We start from the raw sequence: 13,923 nt of genomic DNA on the forward strand, positions 1-13,923 counted from the left end.
TATGCATATTAAATATTCTTGTTAAATAGTCTTCAATGTTTCTAAGGTAAGGCTGTATCAATTTATACCTCCACCCATAACATCTGGGAAATCAGTTTGTGGGGTGTGTCCGTTAGTTCTCACATTGCTAACAAAGACATACCCAAGACTGGGCAATTTATAAAGGAAAGAGGTTTAATTGACACACAGTTCCAAATGGCTAGAGAGGCCTCCGGACACTTATAATCATGGCAGAAGAGGAAGCAAACATGTCCTTCTTCACATGGCAGCAGGAGAGAGAAAGAGTCCTGTGTTCAGCCTTTGCCCATTTTCTATGTCATTTGTGTTTTTCTTACAGTTTTTATAGGAACTATTTATTAAGACATAATTTATAACAGTGAAATACACAGATTTTATGTGCATAGTTCCATCAGTTTGACAAATGTATGCATTCAAGTAATCCAAACCCTTATCATGATTTAAAGTATTTTCATCACTCTAGAAAGTTCCCTCATACTCATGTCCAGTCTATTTATGCCACTCTGAAAACAACTACTGAACATTATGCTTTTGACCATTTCTCCATTGTATGTGATGCCAATATTTTTGTACAATCTTTCACTTCACTTTTTGTTTACAGTGAATTTTAAAATATGGAAGGTTAGTTTTTGCACAGCTGAACTCAATTTTTTAAAATCTTGACTACTAAGTTTCCTATATTTCTGTCATTTTCTATCAGACCATGTTGCCATGTTATAAAACATTCTAATATTTTCTTACAATGCCTCCATAGTTTTATTATATATTCACTCAATACATTATGTGTATATGTGGTATGAGGTAGGAATCTAACTTTTACTGTTTTTATCTTTATGTATTTTTTTTAATTTAAAATGAGGGGTAGGGATTTAACTTTTTTTCAAACACATATAAATTGTTCACTACTGTTTATTTAAATAGTCTGTTCTTTTCCCTTTTATTATTATTCTATTTTATCTCACTTAAATTCAACCTAAGCCTGTTTTGGACTACAACTAATACTACAGATCTTCCTACCACTCTTCCCCTTGCATAATTCACTTCAAACACATTAGTCTCAGGTTTCCTCAGGCACATCAAATTTAGTCCCAGCTCAGAACTCTGTACTTTCTATTTCCATGCTTTCATGTTCTTTCTCTTGATATCCTTGCTTTCTTATTTTCTTCATTTACATTTTCTGTTTTGATTTTCTGTTTCTGGTCCATGGAAATTTTCATTTTCTTTTTATAAAACTAACACAGCTTTTTTACATTTTATATTTTGCCTGCCAGTGCCATGTGCCTGGAGCTCATGGAGGGCCTCAAAGGATGAAATTGGAGTATCATGTGATCAGGAGTTTGAACTTGTTTGTATTGTATGATCATCCCTTCTTTACCTTAATACTCACATTAAACATTATCTATGGCTTCTTACATTCCACTTCTTCTTAATCAATTTCTTTCTTTAAGAACTTAAACTTTCCCATCATTTCTGATAGGGTCTCTGAGTTTATTTGTCCAAAAAGTCCAAAAGCAGAATTTAAGATCAATAGCATAGCTTTCTGCACAACAGTTGTCATATTTTATTCTATGGTCTTCTAGCTTCTACTACTTTCTTTGAGAAATCTATTTAATTGTTGTTTCTTTATAATTAATCTATCTTTTCTCTCCAGTTGCCTTTAAGACTTTTATATTTGATATTATGCAATTTCACTATGATTTGTCTAAATGTGGATTTATTTTGCTAGAGATTCATAACTCAAGTCGAAGGTATCATGCCTTTTAAATATCCGGTTATTATCTCTTTATTATTATGCTGCTGCAGCATTATTTGAATTCTTTCCCTCAGAAATTTATGTTAGAAGTTTCCTAGACTTCATTCTATTCTCATGACTCTTAATTAGTCTTGCCAAATTTTCATTTCATTATCTCATTGCGTTTTAGGTAATTTCTTAATCTCTATCTTCCAGTTTGCTAGTTCTTTCTTCAACTGTTTATCTATTTTATTGTTTAACCTATTTATTTTCTATTTCAATGATTACATTTTTTGAGATTTTATTAGCAAAATGGTTAAAAGGATGGTTTCGGAGGATTGTCTGGATTTACATTTTGCCTCCATTATTTACTAGCTCTCCAGTTTTGGTTAAATTAATTAACCTTTTGTGCTTCTTGATGTGTAAAATTGAAATAACAATTGTATATAAATAAATATAGTGTTGTTTTGGTAATTCAGTAAAATTATTTGTGTAAAATGCTTAAGACAGTGCCTGAAATGACATTGAGTCCTCAAAAAATAAATTATTATTAGCATTATTATCATTCCTTCACAGAGTTTTTTGTTATTTGTTGTGTTTTACTATTATTGGCTTAACACTTGATTTTATGATTTTTAACAAGCTTAAAGTTTAAATACACTGTAATTCTCAGATAAATCTACTACTTGAAGTTTTAGACATTTAATCCTGAGTTAATCACTTATTTTATTTATATTTATTTATTTAATGTATTTATATTTATTATAATATTTTTAGAGACAGAATCTCACTCTATCACCCAGGCTGTAGCACAGTGGCATGATCATAGTTTTGCTGCAACCTCAAACTCCTGGACTCAAGCAATCCTCCCACCTCAACCCCCCAAGTAGCTGGAACTAGTGGTGCACCGCCATGCCCAGCTAAGTTTTAATTTTCTTTTTCTAGAGATGGGGTCTTACTATGTTGCTCAGACTGGTGGTCTTGAACTCTAGCCTCTACCAATCTTTCTTCCTCTCACGTATTTAAACCTTGTTTATGGTAGTTTGGTAGATTTTGTGATTTTACATTGAGAAGTGTCCTGTACAATGTGGGGATTCCATGTGGCCTGGGTTCCTTTATTTTTTGCGTGTGTGTGAAGGCTATTATGGTATTATTGGCAAATAAACATTGTATATATTTATGGTACACAATGTGATGTTTTGATATATGTATACATTGTGAAATGATTAGATTTGGCTAATTAACATATACATCACTTTGCATACTTACCATTTTTTATAGTGGGAACATTTACAAGGTAATCTTTTAGCAGTCTTCAAATATAGAATACATTACTATTAACTATAACACCATGCTGTATAATAGATCTCCAAAACTTTCTAACTGAAATGTTACATCCTTTGTCCAATAACTCCCCATTGCCCCGCAATCCCTGGCAACCACCATTGTACTCTTTGGTTCTATGAATTGGAGTTATTTAGATACCACAGGTAAGTGAGATCATGTGGTATTTGTCTTTCCATGCCTGACTTACTTCACTCAACATAGTGCTCTTCAGATTCATCTACATTGTCATAAATGATATAAGTTCCTTCTTTTTGAAGGCTGAATAGTATTACATTGTGTATACATACCACATTTTAAAAATCCATTCTTTCGTTGATGGACAGGGAAGTTGATTCCATATCTTGGTTATTGTAATGCTGCAGTGAACATGGGAGTGCAGATATCTTTTTGACATACTGATTTCATTTCCTTTGTATGTAAACCCAGTAGTGAGATTGCTGGGTCATATGGTAACTCTATTATTATGCTGTTTTCTATAATGAATGTTTTAATTTACATTCCCACAGACAATTCCCTTTTCTCTACAACCTTGGCAACACTTGTAATCTTTTGTCTATTTGATAGTAGACATTCTAACAGGTATGAGGTGCTATTCCACTGTGGTTTTAATTTGCACTTCTCTGATGATTAGTAATGTTTAATATATACCTGTTTTATATACCTGCTGGCCATTTGTGTGTCTTCTTTTGAGTAATATCTATTCAGGTTCTTTGCCAACTTTTTAACTGAATTATTTGTTTCCTTGTTGTTTACATGAGGTTCTTATATATTTGGCATACTAACTCTTGTCAGATATATGGTTCACAAATACTGTCTTTGGTTTTTTTTGTTTTTTGTTTTTTGGTTTTGCCGATAATTTTGGGAACAGATCCAAAAAAATCTTTGTCAAGATTGAAGTCAAGAAGTTTTTCCTTATGTTTTCTCCAGTATTTTACAGTTTCAAGTTTTAACATTTAAGTCTTTAAGTTGATTTTTGTGTATAGTGTAGGATAAGCATCCAATTTTATTATTCAGCATGTAGATACCCAGTTTTCCCAACACCATTTATTGAAAACACTGTCCTTTCCCCATTGTGTGTTCTTGTTCCTGTTCTTGTGTGTACTTTGCCAAAGATCAATTGAGCATAAATATGTGAAATTATTTATGGGCTTTCTACTCAGTTCTATTGGTCTATATTTCTGCGTTTATGCCGTTGCCATGCTTGTTTGATTATTAAGCTTTGAGTACATTTTGAAATCAGGTAATGCAATACCTCTAGCTTTGTTCTTTCTGCTCAAGAATATATTTCACCATGTCAAATTAAATGGCATTAAATTTTAGCAGAATTAGTTTGCTAAATTGTTTTTTGTATTGGGGCCTTTTGTGGTTCCATACAAATTTTAGGATTTTTTTCTGTTTGTTAAAAATTTTATTCAAACTTTAATAGGGATTACATTAAATCTGTAATCTCTTTGGGTAGTATGGACATTTTAACAGTACTAATTCTTTCAATCCATTTATTTGTATCTTCTTCAATGTCTTTCACCAACATTTTATAGTTTTTGGTATAGAGACTTTTCATTTACCTGGTTAAATTTATTCCTAAGTATGTTATTCCATTTTATATGGGATTGTCTTCTTGATTTCCTTTTTCAGATAGTTTGTTGTTAGTGTATAGAAATGCTACTGATTTTGTATGTTAAAGTTATATCTTTTATACTACTGTATAGCAGTTTTTTGGTGGAGTCTTTATGGTTCCCTGTGTGTAAGATCATGTCATCTTCAAGCAGAGACAACTGTACTTCTTCCTTTTCCATTTTGATGCCTTTGGGATTTTTTTCTTGCTTTCTTGCTCTGGTTTGAACTTCCAGAACTATGTTGAAAAGAAGTGGTGATAGCGGACATCCTTGCCTTGTTCCTAAGCTTAGAAAAAGAGCTTTAAGTTTTCACCGTTGAGTATGATGTTAGCTGTGGGCTGTGATATATGGCCTATATCATGTTGAGGTACATTCCTTCTATCCTAATGTGTTGAGAGTTTTTATTATAAAAGGATGCTAAATGTTTTACAATGCTTTTTATGCATGTATTTGCATTTGCATTTATTGAGATGATTATATAGTTTTTGTACTTCATTTTGTTAATGTGATGTATCAATTTATTGATTTGCTTATGTTGAATCATCCTTGCATGCCAGGGATAAATTCCACTTGATATTATGGTGAATGATTCTTTGAATGTGCAGTTGAATTTGGTTTGCTAGAATTTTGTTGAGGATTTCTGCACCTATGTTCATCAGGGATTTTGGCCTGTAGTTCCTTTTCTTGTAGTGTCCTTGTCTTGTTTGGGTATTAGAGTAACGCTCACCTTGTAAAATGACTGTAGAAGTATTCTGTCTTCAAATGTTTTGCAATAGTTTGAGAAGGATTGGTGTTAGTTCTTTTTAAAAATTGTTGGTAGAATTCAGCCCTGAAGGTAACAGGTCCTGCGCTTTTCTTTGATGGGAGATTCTTTAAATTGCTGATTCAATTTTCTTACTCATTTTTGGCCCATTCAGGTTTTCTATTATTTCATGTTCAATCTCAGTAGATTGTATGTTCCTAAGAATTAATCTGTTTCTTTAAGGTTATCCAATTTGTTGGAATATAATTGTTTATAGTAGTCTCTTATAATCTTTTTTATTTCTGTGGTATCAGTTATGTCTTCTCTTTCATTTGTAATTTTTATTTATTTCAGTTTTGTCTATTTTTATGCTTGTCTAGTTAAAACTTTGTCAGTTTTATCTTTTCAAAAAGCAACCATTAGTTTCATTGATCTTTTCAATAATTTTTTTCTAGTCTCTATTTTATTTATTTTTACTCTAATCTTTGTTATTTTCCTCCTTCTACTGATTTTCAGGCTTAATTGGTTCTTCTTTGTCGAGTTTCTTGAGGTATCATGTTAGGTTTTTTATTTGAGGTATTTCTTATATTTTTTAATGTAGGCATTTATTGCTACAAATTTTCCTTTTAAAACTGCTTTTGCTGCATATCATAAGTTTTAGAACATATCTTCATTTTTGTTTGTCTTGAGATTTTGTTAATTTTCTATTTGATTTATTCTTCAAACCATTGATTGTTCATGTGTTGTTTAATTTTCATATATTTGTAAATTTTCCAACATTCCTCCTGTTTTTGATTTTTAGTTTCATAACGTTGTGGTTGGAACATTGTGGTTGAAATCAGCAATATGATTTCAATCTTCTTAAATTTATTAATAATTGTTTTGTGTCCTAACATGTGATCTATCTTGAAGAATATTTCATGTATACTTGAGAATACCTATTCTGCTACTGTTCAATGGAATGTTCTATAGATGTTAGTTAGGTCAATTTGCTCTAAAGTGTAGGTCAAGTGTGATATTTCTTTGCTGATTTTGTGTCTGAAGCATATAGAGGTGTCAACAGCAGAATTGAGAATCTGAAGAAAAAATGTGTGAATTCAAATACAGGTTATTTGAAATATCCAATCAGAGGAGAAAAAATAATGGAAAGGAATAAAGAAAGCCTATGGGATTTATTGATTTTGACAATCTATTCATTGTCAAAAGTGGAACATTCAATAATTTTACTATTATTATATTGCAGTTGATCTCTCCCTTAATATCAATTCAATTTGCTTTATATATTTAGGTGCTCTGATATTGAGTGGTTATAAATTTATAATTGCTATATTCTCTTGAAGAATTGACCCATTTTTATTATTAATAATCTTCTTCATCTGTTTTTATAGTTTTTGAATGAAAGCCTATTTTGTGTGACATAAGTATAGCTACTCTTCCTCTCTTTTGGTTTCTATTTGCATGGGCTACCTTTCTCCATCTTTTGACTTTCTGTCTATGTGCTCCCTTAAAGGTGAAGTGAGTCTCTTGTAGGCAGCATATAGCTTGGTCTTTTAAAAAAGTCTATTCAGCCATTTTATATCTTTTGATTGGAGAATTTAACACATTCACATTCAAGGTTATTGACAGGTAAAAATTTACTACTGTCTTTTGTTAAATTATTTTCTGATTGCTTTATAGATCCTTTGTTCATTTCTTCCTCTCCTGCTGTCTTCCTTTGTGATTAGATGATTTTCTGTAGTGGTATGTATGCTTTAATTTCTCTCTTTATCTTTCATATACCTATTATAGGTTTTTATTTTTATTTTGTGGTTACCACTATGCTTATGTAAAACATCTTGTAGTTATATCAATGAAAGCTGATAACAACTTTATTTGGATTGCATACAAATACTTTATACTTTTTACCTCCCCACACATTTTATGTTTTGATGTCATAATTTACATCCTTTTATATTGTGTATCTATTAACAAATTATTATAGCTATAAATTATTTTTAATACTTCTGCATTTTAACCTTTACACTAGAGATATAAATGACATCCATATCACAATTACAGTACTAGAATATTCTGAAATTGACTATGAGTTAATATTTACCAGTGAGTTTTCTACTTTACGTGTTTTCATGTTATCAGTTAGTGTCCCTTCTTTCAGGTTGAAGAACTCCACTGAGCATTTCTTATAAAGTAGATGTAGTGGTGATAAACTCTCTCAGCTTTTGCACATCTGGGAAAGTATTTCTTTCATTTCTGATGCACAGCTTTGCTGTATAAAGTATTTTTTGTTGAATATCTTTTCTTTATTTTATTTATTTATTTATTTATTTTTTGAGACGGAGTTTTGTTCTTGTTGCCCAGCCTAAAGTGCAGTGGTGCAATCTCAGCTCACTGCAACCTCCACCTCCTGGGTTCAAGTGATTCTCCTGCCTCAGCCTCCTGAGTATCTGGGATTACAGACACCCGCAACCACACTTGGCTAACTTTTGTGTTTTTAGTAGAGATGAGGTTTCACCATTTTGGCCAGGCTGGTCTTGAACTCTGGACCTCAGACAATCCTCCAGCCTCAGCATCCAAAAGTGCTAAGATTACAGTCATGAGCCACTGCGCCTAGCCAGTTGGACATTTTTGTTTCTTTCTGCACTTTGAATATATCATCCCACTGTTTCCCGGCCTGCAGAATTACTGCTGAGAAATCCCCTGATAGCCTTTTAGGGATCCCCTTATAATAGGATCTTCTTTTCTCCTGTTGCTTTCAAGATTCTTTTTGTCTTTGACTATTAACAGTTTGATTATAAAATGTCTTGGTGTAGCCTTCTTTGGATTGAATATGATTGGAGATATTTGAGCTTTCTGTACCTGTATGTCTATATCTTTTCCTAGATTTTGAAAGTTTCCAGACATCATTTCATCAAATAAACTTTTGGTCCTTTTCTTGATCTCTTCTCTTTATTAAATTCCTACAATGCAAATGTTAGCTGCCTTGATGCTGTTCCATAAATTCCATAGGAATTCTTTCTCTTTTTCTTTCAGTCTTCCTTATCCACTGACTGGATATTTTTTAAATAATGTCTTCAAATTCACAAATTCTTTTGCTTCTCAATTCTGCTACTGATGTTTCTATTGCCTTTTTTTCATTTCATTCATCATATTCTTCAGCTTTAGAATTTATTTTAAAAAATGATTTAATCCCTCTGCTAAATTTTCCATTTTGTTCATATCTTATTTCTCTAATTTTGTTAAATTGTTTGGGTGTTCTCTTGTAGTTTACAGAGCTTTCTCCAAACAATTATTTTGAGTTATTTGTCAGGCAAATTTGGAATTCATTTCTTTGGTGTCAGTTACTGGAAGATCATTGGGTTTTTTGTTTGTTTGCTTGTTTTTGTTTTGTTTTGTTTCGTTTGAGACAGAGTCTCACTAAATTGCCCAGACTGGAGTGCAGTGGTGGTATCTCAGCTCACTCCAACCTCCGCCTCCTGGCTTCAAGTGATTCTCCAGCCTCAGCCTCCCGAGTAACTGGGATTACAGGCATGCAATTTTTGGTGGTATTTTGTTTTCTTGTTTTTTTCTTGTTGCCTTTCTTTGATGTCTGCACATTGATGGAGCAGTCATCTCTTCTAGACTTTATAGACTGATTTTAGCAGAGAAAAATCTTCCCCTTGAGATGGGACCAAAGGTACCAGCTGGGGGTGAAGGAGTGCAGCAGTTCTAGCTCCACTGAACGTGCAGAAGTTTAGTCTCCATGCAGCTCTGTCAGCTGAAATTGATGTTGACAAAGATTGCAGGTATTCTCAGTGGCCAACGCAGTAGGTGTCCTCAGCAATAGTGAGAGCTGTTAGGGTCTTCAGTGGTGAAGGCTATTGTGGTCCTTCCAATCTCTTTTTGTTCCACTGGGGAAGTCATGGCTAAGAGGCTCTCTTTTTTGCCAGGTTCATCTTGAGGGCATGCTTGCAGTGATAGTGGCACCAGTGTCTGATGTATAGTGTCCATGGAAAAAAGGCACAGAGTTGGGGTCTGAAGCATGGTCACATGTGGAGGAACCATGGCTTGAGTCTGGCGTGGTGTGCTTAGGGCACAGGCATCCTCATTGCTGCACTGATAATGGTGTGCAAGGTGGCATGCAGCAGCATCTTCTCCTTGGGAGTCTGCAGCAGGGATGGCTGTTGGTTGCCTTAGTGGTGAAAATGCCCATGTTTTCTCAGAGCCGGCCACCTACTGCCTGGCTGATCTGAATAGCTCCTGCCTGTCTTGGTTTCTAGCCATCTCCAGATGTCTTAGGTACACCATTCTCCCCAGAAATTATTTCTGTGTAATTATTTTTCTTTTTTTTCTTTTTAAATCTAATCTGTTGCTGTAAATTCTTAAATGGACCCTAGAGCCCTCTTAAGGCTATTATCATTCATAGATAACTATCTTTTTTGTGTGAGAGGGAGGATGAAGCCTAATATCTTCTAGTTTGCCATCTTGCTGGTGTCACTGTGGCCTGGGCTTCTGCTGTGTCCTTCAAAATCCAGTTTGCATTTGTTTCTGCTAAGCCCTGGAAATTTCATTGGCCTAGGAACAATTTTTATGGTAATTCCTTCTTTGGACTTTCCCAGAGCACGCACATTAATGTGGCATGGTCCTGGGCTTTAGTTATTTCAGGGGAAATTTTATGTTTTTCCCAGAACTCATACAAAGACAAACTTGCTTATCATCTCTCTGTGCTGATGGGTGGATTTTTCCCCTCGACCCACCGTTCGTTTATTAAAAGGTAGCCTTTTGAGGGTTCACACTTTATGCAGGTGTTTTAGTTTCAAGTTTCTTCCTTTTGAAGCCTTAAGGTTTTGTTTCCTAGTTCCACATGGACTTTAAACACTAAGCCTATAAAAAGTATCTAGTGTTGGCTGGGCATGGTGGCTCACACCTGTAATCCCACACTTTGGGAGGCCGAGGCTGGTGGATCACTTGAGATCAGGGATTCTAGACAAGCCTGGCCAGCATGATGCAACCCCATCTGTACTAAAACACAAAAATTAGCCGGGCGTGGTGGCGGGTGCCTGTAATCCCAGCTACTTGGGAAGCTGAGGCTGGAGAATCACTTGAACCTGGGAGGCAGAGATTGAAGTGGGCTGAGATTGCCCCCACTGCACTCCAGCCTGGGTGACAGAGCAAGAGTCCATCAAAAAGAAAGAAAGAAAAAAAAAAAGTAGCTACTGTTTAATTTCCTCCCTTACTCCTCTCAGGGTAACACTAATGCCAATTTACATGTTTAACACTCTGCTTTCACTTCCTCATTTATCTACAATGGGGGAATTTCTCTTCTTTCTTACATATATAGTTATGTATTTAAATAATGTGTAATATTTATTCATCACTTACAAGCATTTAAGTGGGAGAATTCAAAGTGGGAGAATTTTCAGGTGTTTTAGTCTACCCAAACCTGCCAGAAGTAGTATTCCCCGCTTCTTGTTTTCCCAGTGGTGGTGAATTTTATTTTGATTTTTAAATTTTTTCATCATCTAAGGGGATTTTGAAAGTAAGAAAATTTAAATACCAGTGCTTAGTTTGCCATCTTGGATCATGTCTTCCATTATAAGTAACTGATGATTCAATTGGCTAGAGTCAGAGACTTTCTGATAATATTGATGACCCTTAATTTTCTCTGTATTTGTGGAGAGCTATTATTCTATAATCATCTTTCCCTTGCAACCAAAACCTTTTTCTTTCTCCCAATATTGTATCCACCAATACCACAATTATATCTTTAAACTATTTTTCTTTATAGTTTCCTATGTATCTGATGCCAGATAAAAGTGAAAAATTTAATTAATTGAGAAGCACTGGAAGAAAATCCTATTTTTAGTTATGCACAGACACTGAAATTGTTGGAAGTTAGCTCTAGAACTGATCCCACCCTTTGACTTATCCTTGTCTCAGTTCTGGGTTCCTTTGTCAGTGGGCCATTTATACATTTATACCTTGTTCTTATGACTAGTTTTCCTGGACAGATCAATAATGGTGGTTTCTTGTCACAAGGTGTGTAAGTTTCCTGTAAGACACAGACAAATCTGCCGCTATGGCATTGAGGAAATAACAGTGCTAAATTTGAGTGAGATGGTTAAAGAGAGAAGAAAGAAGAAAGGAGGCTAAAGCTGAGACAAAATATGAGGAAGCAGCTCATCTGGCAGATCCCTGCAAAATTTATATAATGAGATTGCAATGAGCTTGGTCACAGGAAGTGTGGGATAGCTTCTAAGAGGAATCTTGGGGATAAAGGATTATGAGGGAAAAAAATAAGACTTCAATCCAGAGAAGCAGAGCAGGCTGCCGTAAATAAAATTGAAGCAGATTTGTCACTCAGTAAAAACAAAGTCCAGGAACCTAGATATCTTTCTGGATTCTGGTTCCATTCTTACACCCCACACCTAATCAGTCATGAAGCTCTGCAGATTTCGACTCTGGCAAAATTTATCTCCTCCTCTTCGTCAGAACCACCTTAGTTCAAACCTTCGTCTTTTCTATCCTGGACGGTATCAGTGGCCATACATCTCTTCTATTGATCTCTAGCTTTATTCCCTCTAGTCCACATACACCCTGCTGTCCCAATTCAAAATGATCATGTTCTGATCATGGTTGAAATGCCACCATTAGTCTTGAAATATTTCGGAGTTTATGGGTGCTACTCACCTTATGTCTCTTCTCCAGGTTTGGAACTAAGTTGACAAAGTCAGACTGGAGACAAAATATCAGCTTTAATAATGACCATACCAGACTAGATCATGTGACTTATATTTGAGCCAAATGGAGATTTTCTCTACTTTTCTATCAATAGGCTTTGGGACTTACTGTTAGGAGAGTTGTGTTCAGACAGCAGAGGACCCTGGCTTCTGTGACAACTCATTGAGATAATTACACATAAGTAAATGAGCAGGAAGAGATTATTTTCTGTTTGAGAACAAGTGAAGAGAGAGAACAAGGTCATGAGCTGACATATTCAACCCAACTCACCAATCAGATGAGCCTCTCCTCCCACGCAGAGGAACAAATAGTAGGAATAAAGGGACAATGGTAAAAGGAACGAAAGAGTTTTATCTAATGGTGTTCTTTCCTGGGAATTGAGTGGGTGTCTCCTCCACCCTATGAAAATATAAAAATTTTCCCACTTTCCCACCTTTGGGCCTTACCTCTTGTGATGCTCCCCCTCATACCTTTGGATCTGCCATTCTAAAGTGCCTGTGGATATCTGAGCAGCCTGAATGGGTCCCTGACCTCTTACCGTGCTCCTGATGCTTTCTAGGCCTGGAACTTCTACATCTTCCTAAGTCTTATTTGCTTGATTAAAATCTACCTATCTCTCAATATTCATTTCTTCTGGAAGCCTTTACTCCTTAATCTCCACTGTGTCCATTCACATACTGTACAGAGCTCCACCACAGCAGTGGGACACAAGTATGTTTACTCTTTTCTGTTAGTCTTCTGATGCTAGAATGCAATTTCCATAAGGATATGGACCATATCTTTTTATCTGGGTATGTCTAGTGCCAAGTATATTGCCCATCAAGTAGAGGACATTGAATAAAATTCAACTGAGTAACTGAATGCATGGCTTCATGCATGCATGAATGAATGACTGAATGAATAATGATTCTGCTTGGGAATCATATATTTATGAACTGTGAAAAAGTTATTAGCAGAGTGTGTTAGAAGAGTGAGCAAAAAACAAAAAGCAAAAACCGTGGTAAAACAAGACAGAAAGCCATCAGTGTAATCTGGATCTTGGTTCTTGCTTTCTTCTTCTACTACAACACAACTGATCCTCACCAGTCTGCCAGAAAGACACCCACAGGAATCTGCTGTGGGTGATTCTACTAAGGGTTGGTGTAGTTGACGATCCATGGTTCACAGCTCCCCTTGGTCATTGACCTTCTTGTCTGAAAAGTCATAACCCATCCACCTTCTGGAAAACCCACACATTTACAATTAAAACAGAAAGTAGAAAGCTGTGAACTGAATTTGACCTCTAGGCATCTTTCCCCACCTGCTGTTCTCAGAGAGCCCAGGCCACTTGCTAGGAGGTATTTTCACACGTGGAGAGAACGCTGCTCCCCACTACAGATATTGCTCTGATGTCTTCTATGAGCCTCCCTAAGTCTTCCTGCGTCTCTGCCTCCCTTCAGACACCAAGGCTGGGTTCCCCTCCACTTCCACCGTAGGAATAGTAATACCTTCTTTAGTAAAGATTTACCATAGCTTCTATTGCTACTAAAGGAACTGATAATCTTTATGAAGGAGGAAAAAATCGAACTTTGTTAAACTCCAGTCCCCTAGAGATACACTATCTAAAACTTCAACTTACTCTTGTCTTCTCTGATTCTCTGGGGTATCATTATCTTCATATCTTCCATGAAGGTAATGACCACTAGCTTCCAAGCATTTAAACAGTCTGAATTCTCTTTCATGCTATTTGCTCCATGCAGAGCCCTAGTGGA

Source organism: Macaca mulatta, chromosome 1 (assembly GCF_049350105.2).
Source record: "Macaca mulatta isolate MMU2019108-1 chromosome 1, T2T-MMU8v2.0, whole genome shotgun sequence".
NCBI lineage: Eukaryota > Metazoa > Chordata > Mammalia > Primates > Cercopithecidae > Macaca > Macaca mulatta.